The sequence below is a fragment of the Corticium candelabrum genome, chromosome 10 (assembly GCF_963422355.1).
Source record: "Corticium candelabrum chromosome 10, ooCorCand1.1, whole genome shotgun sequence".
In the NCBI taxonomy this organism is placed as follows: Eukaryota; Metazoa; Porifera; class Homoscleromorpha; order Homosclerophorida; family Plakinidae; genus Corticium; species Corticium candelabrum.
In genome coordinates this window covers 7,352,818-7,364,694 of record NC_085094.1, presented here as the reverse complement: position 1 = coordinate 7,364,694, position 11,877 = coordinate 7,352,818, and positions in this window count along the sequence as shown.

Sequence of the window (11,877 nt, the reverse complement as noted above, 5' to 3'; positions counted from 1 at the left end):
AGAGAATGCTTCTGAGACTGCAGAGGTATATGATATCACAGTTCAATACAAGAAACGAAAGGAAATGGTCTTAGTAATACTCTGTCCAGAGCATGGCATAAAGATAGCGAGCCACTAACAGTGGAATCAGAAGAAGTGTGCAGTATAGAAACAGTTAACGCAGCACAGTTATTGCTTATGACAAAGGAAAGCATTGAGAAACTTCAACAAGCAACAAAAAAAGACGAAATTATGTCACAGCTAAAACTAGCAATTCAACACGGCTGGCCAGACAACAAGAAGGATGCACATCTACTGTTGTACCCTACTACAACATCAGAGATGATTTACTGACGCAGAATGGACTTGTGTTTAAATGTAAACGAGTAGTAATTCCGACCGGATTAGAAAAAATGCATGATGTTGGAGAGGATTCACTACTCACATATAGGTACGAATGGATGCATCAGAAGAGCCAAGGAATGAGTTTATTGGCCAGGAATGACACCAATCAATCAGAAACACGGTGAAGAAGTGTGAAACCTGTCGTATGTTTGAGAAACGACAGCAGAAAGAAACGTTGACAAGTCATGAAGTACCAACCAGACCATAGTCCAAAATTGGAAATGATTTGTTTCAATTTTGTGGTAAGCAATATTTGGTTGTTGTATAGACTACTATAGCTCCTTCATTAAAGTTGATCGACTTGAGGAGACGACGGCATCAACAGTAGTAAAAGCAATGATCGAAACGCCAGTTTGAAAGGTATGCAATCTCAGAAGAAGTGGTATCAGACCAAGGACCGCAATACACATAGAGAGTTAAACAATTTCCAAGAACCAGGGATTTTCGACACACAATGTCTAGCCCATATCACCATGGGAGTAATGGGGAAAGGCGGAAAACACGATAAAGACTATCAAAAGAATTATGATGAGATCCAAAGAAGCAGGGGCAGATCCGTTGCTTTCTCTTTTGGACTATCACAACACTCTAACGAAAGGCATGGAAACGAGTTTATCACAGCTAGCGTATACTGTCTAGGAGAAGTAGAAGTATACTACCCATTACAGCAAAGCTAGTGCAGCCACAAATTCCAAATGACAGAGTTGGCTTAGACAAGAACAAAATGAAACAGGCGAAGTCCTACAACCGAGAAGCCAAAGACTTGAAACAACTTTAGTCAGAAGATACTGTAAAAATTCAACCAATTCACACTGGGCTAACGCAACAGCAAAACGGCAAAGACAACCAAAATCCTATGAAATGGAAACTGAGAATGGGAAAATTAATGCTAATTCGGAACAAAAGGCATCTGATACAGACAAAAGAAACCACAACAGTTAATGAACGACAACAACACAAAGAAATAATCAACAACAAACCTACCAAAGAAGTCAAGACACAAAGTGGCAGAGTACATACATGTGTGTGTGTGTGTGTGTGTGTGTGTGTGTGTGTGTGTGTGTGTGTGTGTGTGTGTGTGTGTGTGTGTGTGTGTGTGTGTGTGTGTGTGTGTGTGTTAATTTGTATTAATGAAAAGTAGATAACAGATTAGTAGTCTGAAGACAGACAAGTTGCAGCTAAGGGTAGTGCAGTGTTGTGTTGGGCAAGTTATTGTAAAGAAGATAGGGTGTGTAGGAATGGAATGTAGTAGATATTAATATATACGTTCATGATACACTTTTGAGCCGGAACTTTGAGGGAGGAACCTTCCTGCCTCTAAGCTCTCCCATGTCGACAATTAATACAAATCAAAGGCAATAGCGTTTGATCAAGGCGGTCCAAGTAATTAATAATTGAGTTAAGTTAAATATGTCAATTACATATACAATATAACTCTATCATATTGAAACTCGTCGTTTCATTCTGACAACGCCAAGGCTGCACTGCTCTAAGATACTGTATGTAGTGTGGGACTATAAATGGTGTCAGGAGTGAAACAAAGCAGAGAGAAACTTACCTGCCTCATTTTTCGAATATATTGTGCTGCAAACACCTCTAACACAGCTGAAATTGACAGTGTGTTGATTACAGATTATCATGCATGTAATATACTGTGTGTACCTTAATGTTTTATGTCATTTAATAGTTGATTAATAACTTCTTGTATTTGTTATTATGTCTTGATGGACGTATAGTGGTAGTTTTGCACCAGGTGTTTTAGGTGCAATGAGATAGTAATGACTGACGTAGATATACAATTCAGTAGACGTTAATTGCGTCCGCAATATGCTAGATTCTATATATAAGTTGGTTTTCAAAATAGATGATGATGTGAGAACTAACTGTGAATGAACAAGCTGCATGACAACTTTTTAATGCCGCACTGAAGGCTGCCACACATCCCAACACATTGAGTTGACAGAGTATTGGATGCAAGTTCATTCTTCTTCTAGTATAGTTCCGTCGCTCTACCAGCTGCCACTTTTGGAAAAGCAAATTATAATTAGCACTGATTTGCAGTATATATAGATCTTGACATATATAGAAAGTCAAATATATAAACCTGACGTGTTAATTAGTATACACCATTGTGAACTTTAACTTGCTCCTCCAAAGATGAGTTCAGTAGGAACTGACCTCAAGCATCATGCAGTCGCACATGCTGCATACTTTCATCAACTGTATAACAGGAATGTGTCTTTTGTTTGCAAGATCCTCTAGGGAATTCCATGGCTTCTATACTCAATTCCCCAACCACATGTACAAAGGCACATAGAACCAAAAGTTCTAATAAGAGCCCTGCAGCTAAATGCGCGGAAGTACTTAGCTACAAACAACCCCAACAACTAATGACCAGATCAAACATAGAGTCAGAACACAAACACTAACAAATGCATTCGATCTAAACCTAAGCAAGCCATGATCACAGTTCATTACCAAAGAGTTCTCTCTTTTATTACATTGAGATTAAAGTACCGATTCAACATCCATACTCTCATACAATGGTTCCTCGTTTATCCTGTTGTGCTGACCTGCGGCGCTTCCAACCTCTTCATATGCACGAGATTCAGCACTGCTGCCTGCACCTGTAAGAGCAAATCTGATGTACGTACTTATCCACAATATCATAAAGTAATTCTCTGATACAGGTCAGTACTACACTTGAGTGTCCATATAGTTATATGAATCTTTGATTCAGTGACACATACAAGACATGCAAATCAATGAATCATAAAATTGTATATGCCTTATTCTGGTTAATAGAGCTTTCAGAGCCAATTCTCACTCCTTGCATTTTGCACCGTACGATACACCCTAGTCAAAATTGTGTAGTCATGCATGGCCACTAAACCTTGTAGCTAGTGTTCTATCACAAAACATTACTAGCTGTAGTAACGACCTGTTATATCTCTGACTGCAAATTATTAAACCCTGAAAGACATGAAGTACTTCTAACAGACTAAGTAGACATGAGATGTTGCCTCAGTGTTAAGATAAGTCTATAGCCCATAGATTCACATAAGCAATTAGACATATGAATGCTCTTCATGATTGAAGTCTGTCGTTCTATATATACACAGGCTTAACAAAAATAAGAAAACAGGTATGGAAAAACAATGTCATAAATGAGCAAATCTTGATAAGTTGTACATTATGTACAGAGTTTGGAATTTCACGTCATGTCAATATTCTCACCTGTAGTAGTGTATAAGCTATTAACTGTCATTATCTCATTGCTTTTCTCCAAACGTTCTCTTGTTCCAGATGTTGCTTTAGAATTGCTAATGACGCTATCATATCTCATAGTCTCTGATTTCATCTCATTTCTATGTATAGTGCACCTGTAATTCTTCCTGCACGTCACATGGTAGCTTAGAAGTTAAATATTACAAATATTTGTAACTTAAATCTTTCACCTCAGAAAAACAAAAAGTATGATGATTAGCACAAAAATGATGACACTCAGTGTAGCAGCAACTACGATGATCAAAACAGAATTTGATGATCCCCCAGATGATGACTCACTCTCTGACTCATTCTCTGTAGATGCAGTTGTGTACTCTACATGAAACAAATAAAATTGCGTGCAATTTAACCTAATCAGTAACCAAATACAGCTTATCATCTATAACTAGTATGTATACAATATAATAATTGTCTCACTTGTAGCCTTACTGACTGATGAAAACTCCTGCATCTATTATGCACAAGAAAATTGAAAACTAATTAGTAAATTACAAGAAATATATTGAACCAGTGCATACACCATCATCTCCAATACCAATTACGCGGATATAAACCAGATATGACTGTTCTGGCCGTAGTGGTCCATTTGTGTACTCTATACCCTCAACAGACACCACTGAACCATTTCCAATTATAAACTGACGGCCGCTTATGTTCTTCTTGTAGTGATCATATTCATATCGAGCTGTCACATACCAGATCCTACTCTTGTCATATGGTTTAATAACAGACGGCATATTATCTGCCTCATCACCATCAGATTCAGTCACATCCTCATGCACAATAAAATCAACATACCTACAACAAGTCATGCATACATATTTGCAGCCTCACATGCAACTTGTCTAAACATATAACTGTACTTTATTGGACCATTTGAAGTATCAACACTTGGAGGCACCAATGTTATAGTTGTTGTTGATGGTCTTGTGTCACCAGGTAATGGTTTATCTGGTTTAAGTGGAGAAGACCGAAGAGTTTGCACTTGAATAACGTTGCTAGGCAAACTTTCTGGTTTGAAGCTGACATTGTTTGTAACTGACATGTATATGAAGTATGTTGTGTATGGACTAAGATTCATCAACGTGTATGTACTTCGACTAACGGAAATGTCAGGAGACGAGTCATAATGTAATCTATCAGTGCTATAGTAAACCTACACACAAACATCAAAGGTACAAACAGCAAATGCAAGCTATAAACGTGCCTGTCTACTAACTGTGTAAAAGCGAAGGATGCCATTTGAGTTCACAGGAGAATCCCACTGAATAGAAACTGAATTTGATGTCACACTTAAATTTCTCACATACTGAGGTGGAGTTGGTGCTGGATATACAAAAGCAACCAATACATAGTACCAAGTGTTATCTGCTAATTAAATAACAACTTACTTAATGCCAGTGTGCGCACTGTAATGATGTTACTAGGAGAACTTTCTGGATTGGACTCTGCATTATTCGTTACTGTCACATATATTTTGTAAACAGTATATGGTTTGAGGCCTGCCAAAGTGTATAAGTTTTCATGACTCCTAATTTCGGGACTCTTGCTGTACAGAGCACCACCAATACTGTCGTAAACCTGCACGGTAAAGTTTAGACCATAAGTTGCAGCCATGAGCATGTCTATTATACATGCATTCATGCATCTACTCATCCACATACAACTTTGCTTAAAACTTTGCTTACAGTGTAGTACTGAAAAGCACCATTAAATCTCGTAGGCTCATCCCACTGTAGAGCAATTGAGCTTGATGTCACACTTGAATTTCTCAAACTCTGAGGTGGAGTTTGTGCTAAATCAAGAAAATCCAGTAATAGTAAATGTATACTAAATATTGAAAGTAATAATTACTTATAGCAGCTGCCATAACAGTAATGGATGCTGCTGGTCCAAGACCAACTGTGAAAGCTTGAACTGTGACAGTATAATTTGTTGATGCCATTAGACCACTAATCTCTTGCATACGCTCTTTCACAAATTTAAAACGTGTTTTGTTTCCAGTCCCATCTGACAGCACGTATTCTACAATGTAATATCTAATAACTCCATTTGGTGTTTCAGGTTCACTCCACGTTACAGTGACTGTATGTGGTGGATTGGAAGAATATTTCAGAGAATGCGGTGCAGTTGTAGGAGCTACAGAACAACAACAGATACATAGTCTGAGTGCAGTCAGTTAGCAGTGCAGCAATATACTACAAACAAACTCATACAACATCATCATGATTACATTCAGCTATTTCAGTATGTAAGTCAAAACCAAATGCACATTCCAGCTGTATCTTGAATTTAGTTGCTCCAGTTTAGCAGGCTCATTTACAACTAAACTACAGTAATTACCAGAGCATCACTTATTTCATAAAACAATACAATATTAGACTAAAACAAACTACATAGTTGGCAACAGCTTTCTGACTTGCTTATAGACTGTGCAACCAAGTCAAACAAGTCAAAACCAAGTTTACAGTCTCTTCTAGTCTTCTTTTTTCAATAGAAAAGCCAAAAACCTGTAATCTACCATCAACTTTCCCTGCTTTCAGATCAGGGTTTCAGTCTTTCAAAGCAAAAACAGCTCTAGTGCTCTAGAATAAGCTGGAGTATATAAATACAAATTGACTAACAAAGGTACTTAGGCTCAACAAGTAGCCATGCAACCAGTTTTCAAACACTGGTAGATGAACCAGATCTTCTTCTATCATCAATTGCATATACCATATAGTGAGACATAAAGCAGTTACTGCTTGTCTGCTGTTGTGCAGTGTAAGTTCGTCTGTCAAACATGTACTGTATACTACTGCTGCTTACAAACCACACCTACATAGTAACTATATGCCCATCCTGCATGGCTACAATTATGCAACGCTGCTTTTCAACAAAGGTTTTGCAAATGAAAGCATCCATTGTCTTTAGACTGCATTACATCACAATAGTTGGACTATTTATGCTGCCAGAAAGCTACTTAATGTGCTACAAGTAACCACAACTAACAGGCAATCAAACAAATGTATTTGCCGATCTTTAATTATTACAATAAAAGCAAATCTGACAGCTGTGATAAAGCACTCGCAATAAATAAAACAAAGAACATAGTTGTCATTACTGTAATAAACTTCTGCCTGTATACACATATTTTCAAAATAATATACCAAGCCAAATCATAATACAAACTTACCATCTTCTGATGTGTTGGCAACAATGGCAGTACTTCTTTGTCCTTCCAACACCTTACCATCATGAGACCGAACATTCACTGCTGCCACCTCAACACTGTATTGTGTAAATGGAGTGAGCATTGTCAAATTAGCCCACATGACTGTTACATTCAGTCTCTTGTACCCATCCACATCTCTCACTTGACGAACACCAATTGGTTTGTAGTAAACAAAGTAATAGCGAGGAACACCATTAGGTGTACCGGGAAGTGACCAAGACGCAACAAACCAGCGAGCAGAAACATTTCCTGATAAACTGACTAAATTGGGAAAACCGGGATCTAATAAATACAGCAAATATAACACAATCACAATATATAATTAAAACCTTAAATTAGGAAGAACTTTACAGCTTTCAGCAGTAGTCACAGCCACCACATTAACAGCTGCCAAACTTCCAGGTTCATAGCCATGCGTGTTTCTTGCTGTTGCTCTAAATTTGTACTTTGTAAATGGACTGAGACCAACAACAACAAACGGTTGAGGATCAGTAGCACTGAATTCTCTTTGTTCCCACTGCATGTTGCTGGTGCCACTATCCAACCGATATTCTATACGATATTCAGTTACACTTGAGTTTCCATTTTCAGGACAGTTGACTGTGACATTCACTTCTGAGTCATTATAGCTTTCGACTGACAACACAACACATCTCTGTGGAGGACCTAAAACATACCACATATAGTTAACTAAACATACAAAATGTCAACAAATACATGCGAAAAGAACGTTACCTTCGATTATCAACTGTACTGATGCCCTACTGGACTTTGTACCAGCTTCAATAGTGTTTCTAGCAACACATCTGTATGTCCCTTCATCCTTAAATTCAAGTGATGTTAATTTCAGAGTAGATCCTTTTGGACTCTTGCTTCCTCTCCATTCATAATCTGGAGAGGGATTACCACCAGCAGAACAGTTTAAAGTGATACTTTGTCCTTTCACTCCTACTGGATTGGATGGTCTAATTTTAACAAATTCAGGAGCATCTAACAACACATCACTCGTAACAATGCACCATGAAATGTTACCAAACCAACTCACATTTGACATCAACTGATGTAGCTGAAGACATATTACTAGCACCATACTTGTTAGAAGCCCTGCACTTGATTAATCCTCTATCTGAACGCTTCACAGGCGCAAATCTCAATTTCCCAGTAAATCTACCAACACCATCATGATTCGTCGAATTTGTTACTCGAGAGTCTACTGCAATAGCTGAAGCAATTCCATTCTCTTTTCTGTACCATCCAAATGTAATGTCTCCACTCAGACCAGAATACTGTGAAGCTGTGCAACTCAACTCTTCCACTGACGACTCATCAAAAGAAACTCCTGGTGGCTGCCCAGCTGTTGGTGCACCTGCAATCATATCACAAACTTAATAAAATAAAAACAGTAACAGACCTTAGTATTACACAACATATTCAACTGTGTATTGTTTTATTTTAAGGCCTAGCTCATATTATGTGCATCTGGGACTCATTGCTCACATTCACCAAATGCAAGGCTAAGCAATCTTACATAATCGTACCATCTAATTGTCTCTGGATACAAACAAGCTGATGTAATTGTAGCAAGCATTGATTGAGAATTCTGTATGTAGCAGCCACATCTTTCTGTGTGCTCTTTCATTATAAGCAAGTTTGTTACATCGAAAGTCTTACGATGATGAAATGTATACAATTAATGACACGGCAGGGTTCGAAAAACCGGTCGCCAAGTCGCCAAATGGCGATCTCTGCCAATGGCGACTAGTCAAGCCTAGGAAGTCGCCATGCCGTACGTAGTAATGGTAAACCGTGACGACGATAGACTTTCCAACTTTCCGAGTTTAGTAGAAGCTTGAAAACTAGTATGGCGTAATCTGCATGGGTACACAAAAACCTCAACTTTCCTGTCTACATAAACGTAAACTGTCTGCAGCCTCTTTGTGATCCTAACACGTGCACAAGGAATGACACTTACCTTCAGTTGAGTAGATTCGATAATGGCATGCGCAAGTGTTTAGAGAGGATTTCACGATCCTCTTTACCTGACTCAGCTTGGTCTCAAGCCACACTACCTATTCATTTTGGAGGACTGGGTTTGAGAGAAGCATGCAATTCATACTCAGCAGCCTTATCGGCAGTTGTAACTCCACGAGGAATTTATTCTGCCAGTTGCTAAAAACTTTTGTCTCTTCATTTGTTGCAGAGAAAGCAACTGTATTAAGTAAACATCCAGACTTGATTGTTCCTGGTGAACTTCAATCGCGTCAACATCTGAACTCGATTCTTCCTGCAAACTGCACTATTTGTCTAACAAAGTCTAAACAACATGACATTCAAGTCATCATCGACTCTTCTTTGCAATCACAAATCAAGGCTTCTGCCAGTCTTCGAGACAAAGCACGGCTAAATACAATTTCAGCTTCTTTCGCAGGTTCATGGATTAGGGCAATACCCAACTCTGTCTTCGGCCTTACCATGTCTGCACAGGAGTATATTGTTTGTCTGTATCTTTGGCTTGGCATTTGCTTATTTCCTTTTCCACTTTCTTCTGGCAGGTGCTACTGTGGTTTCATTTTGGACAGTCACGGACATCATGTTCTAGGCTGCCACAGTGGCTCCCTGGGAAACAAACGTCACAATGCTTTGTGGGACATATTATATTACGTTGTCTCCGGACGAACAACTCAGGAACTCGACGTGAACAACGATGCACTAGTGAGAATCAATCAAGACCAGGAGACGTCTTTCACCCTGATTCTTTGCAAGGTCGTCCCGCATATTTTGATCTCTCTGTCAGAAATTCTCTTCAACCATCTTATATTATCTTTTCCGCCAACACAGCTGGTACTGCAGCAGCAGCAGGGGAGATGGAAAAAGATCATCGCCATCTTTTGAAAGTTGAGTGTACTGGTTCTCTCTTCTATCCTCTAGTTGTAGAGACGTTTGGTCTATGGTCTTCATCCAGCCTCGAAGTACTCAAAGACATCGCTGGAAGACTACCATTACCAGTGGACTTACTATTAGCAAGGCTTCAACCTACTTACATGAACGTTTATCTGTCTGTTTGTGGAAATATAATTCAAATATGACTTTAGCGTTATTTAGCTGTTAGCTCTGTTTCTGATAAATGGGGCTCATACATGTATGTTTAGAGTTGTATTATGCGCTCACCTTTAGGTGGTGGAACTATAATTATATTATAACATTGAGTATAAATATATATATATATATATATATATATATATATATATATATATACCAAAAGCTAAATGGAGACTCATATAGGACCATCCCCATTTCTGTTGTGCGACCCGGATTAGAAGCCTCGCTACGCTACGTAATTTAATTAAAGAAACCGCACAATAGGCTCGATTTTGACTGGCTTCCGTACAGTGGCGTGCATTCAGCAATTACAAAACTTGAAATGTGCAACAGAAGTCGAAGCCAGAGCAATTCTAGCCGAGACCGGCGAATACCAATATTCCCGGAAGCCAGCTAATAGTTTATTGTCTCGGTGCCAACTAGATTTGATCGCTAGGGGTCTAATACCAGACAAAGCTCCTGCAAATCTAGCTGTGGGCGCAGACGGAAGCTGCCTCTATCGTTGCTTTTTTGCGGTGCACGAAAATTGCCATTAATTAAGAACTACGGCTTCGCACTGTTCTTGACCTCATGCGCAACTGAAAGGAACGCGCTGACAAGGTGTCAATAAAGTCTGGCTTCTCTCTGCCTCACAATCTATTTGTCTAGTGTTACGTTTGGTAAGAACTTCAAGTATAAGATAACGGCAATATGGCACGTGTGCATGACGTCTGCACAAAGAGACCGTGGCCTTAGTAACAAACTGTTGATCAGTTGGTCAGTTTAGAAACCCTAGGATGTCCAAACCCTTGAACCTAGATATTAATCTACAGAATGAAGCGCTTTCTGTGCCTGCATGTGGTTACATTGCCGCGGCATACTATTGAACTATAGGAAGTGTTGCAACACGTGCAGAGCTCGAGCCAGCGGATCGCCTCTCTACATGTGGAACTCGCGATTTCGCATGCGATTCGCATGCGATTTGCATGCAAAACCTACTAGAGTGTTGCGGAATTCATGCGAACGCATCACTTTCGCATGCGGAACTCGTGCGTAACGCATTGCGAGCTAGTCTCCGCATGCGAAATCGGGCAATTCGCATGCGTAAACGACATTCGCAAGAGACTCGCATGCGAATCTCATGCGATCGCATGAAGATTTTCTAGAGGGTAGGATGAGTGTGACAAAAAGTAAGTAGCTATAAGACTGTTTGACTAATAACTTCTGAGCAGTAAGCGTGGCCCGCGTACATTTATTGAGGGGCGTGGTATAATAAGAATTGCTTTGGCGACCAACATTTCTTAGGTTTTTCGAATCCTGCACGATATCGCGCCTAACTTTGAAATGTTGAGGATTTGTTGCTGTAATTAACAAACCTACATCTTTACCTCCATAACACGCCAAGCACACAAATTCCACTGTCCTTACATGGTGGTTGTTTGCTGTCACAGTTCTCAGTTGACAACCCATCACAGTCCATTCCATTGTGTCGCTTAAGACGTGCTCGTGTACGAGTATGAGTTCCAAAACTACATGATGATGTACAATCTGACCATGAGCTCCATTCACAGTTTACTAAAGACGACAAAACAATTACTATACAACACTAAACACAACTATGTTCCTGTATTTATACCATTGACGTTCAGTGTAAATGACTTTGACACTATAGAGCCATCAGGTGCAGTATATTGGCATGTATACAAACCATTGGAAGAGACACTAACTGACTTGATGTAGAGCCGCTGCGCACCATTCTCATACACCTGATATACACCAGCAGTCTGTGCACTTGAAGATGGTACATCAATAGTCACGTTGTGCGTCCATTGTAAACGTGCATTGAAGTTGGTCACATCAGGACTGACACCACAATCGATAGGATTAGAGTAATCTTGATTCTCATCAACTGC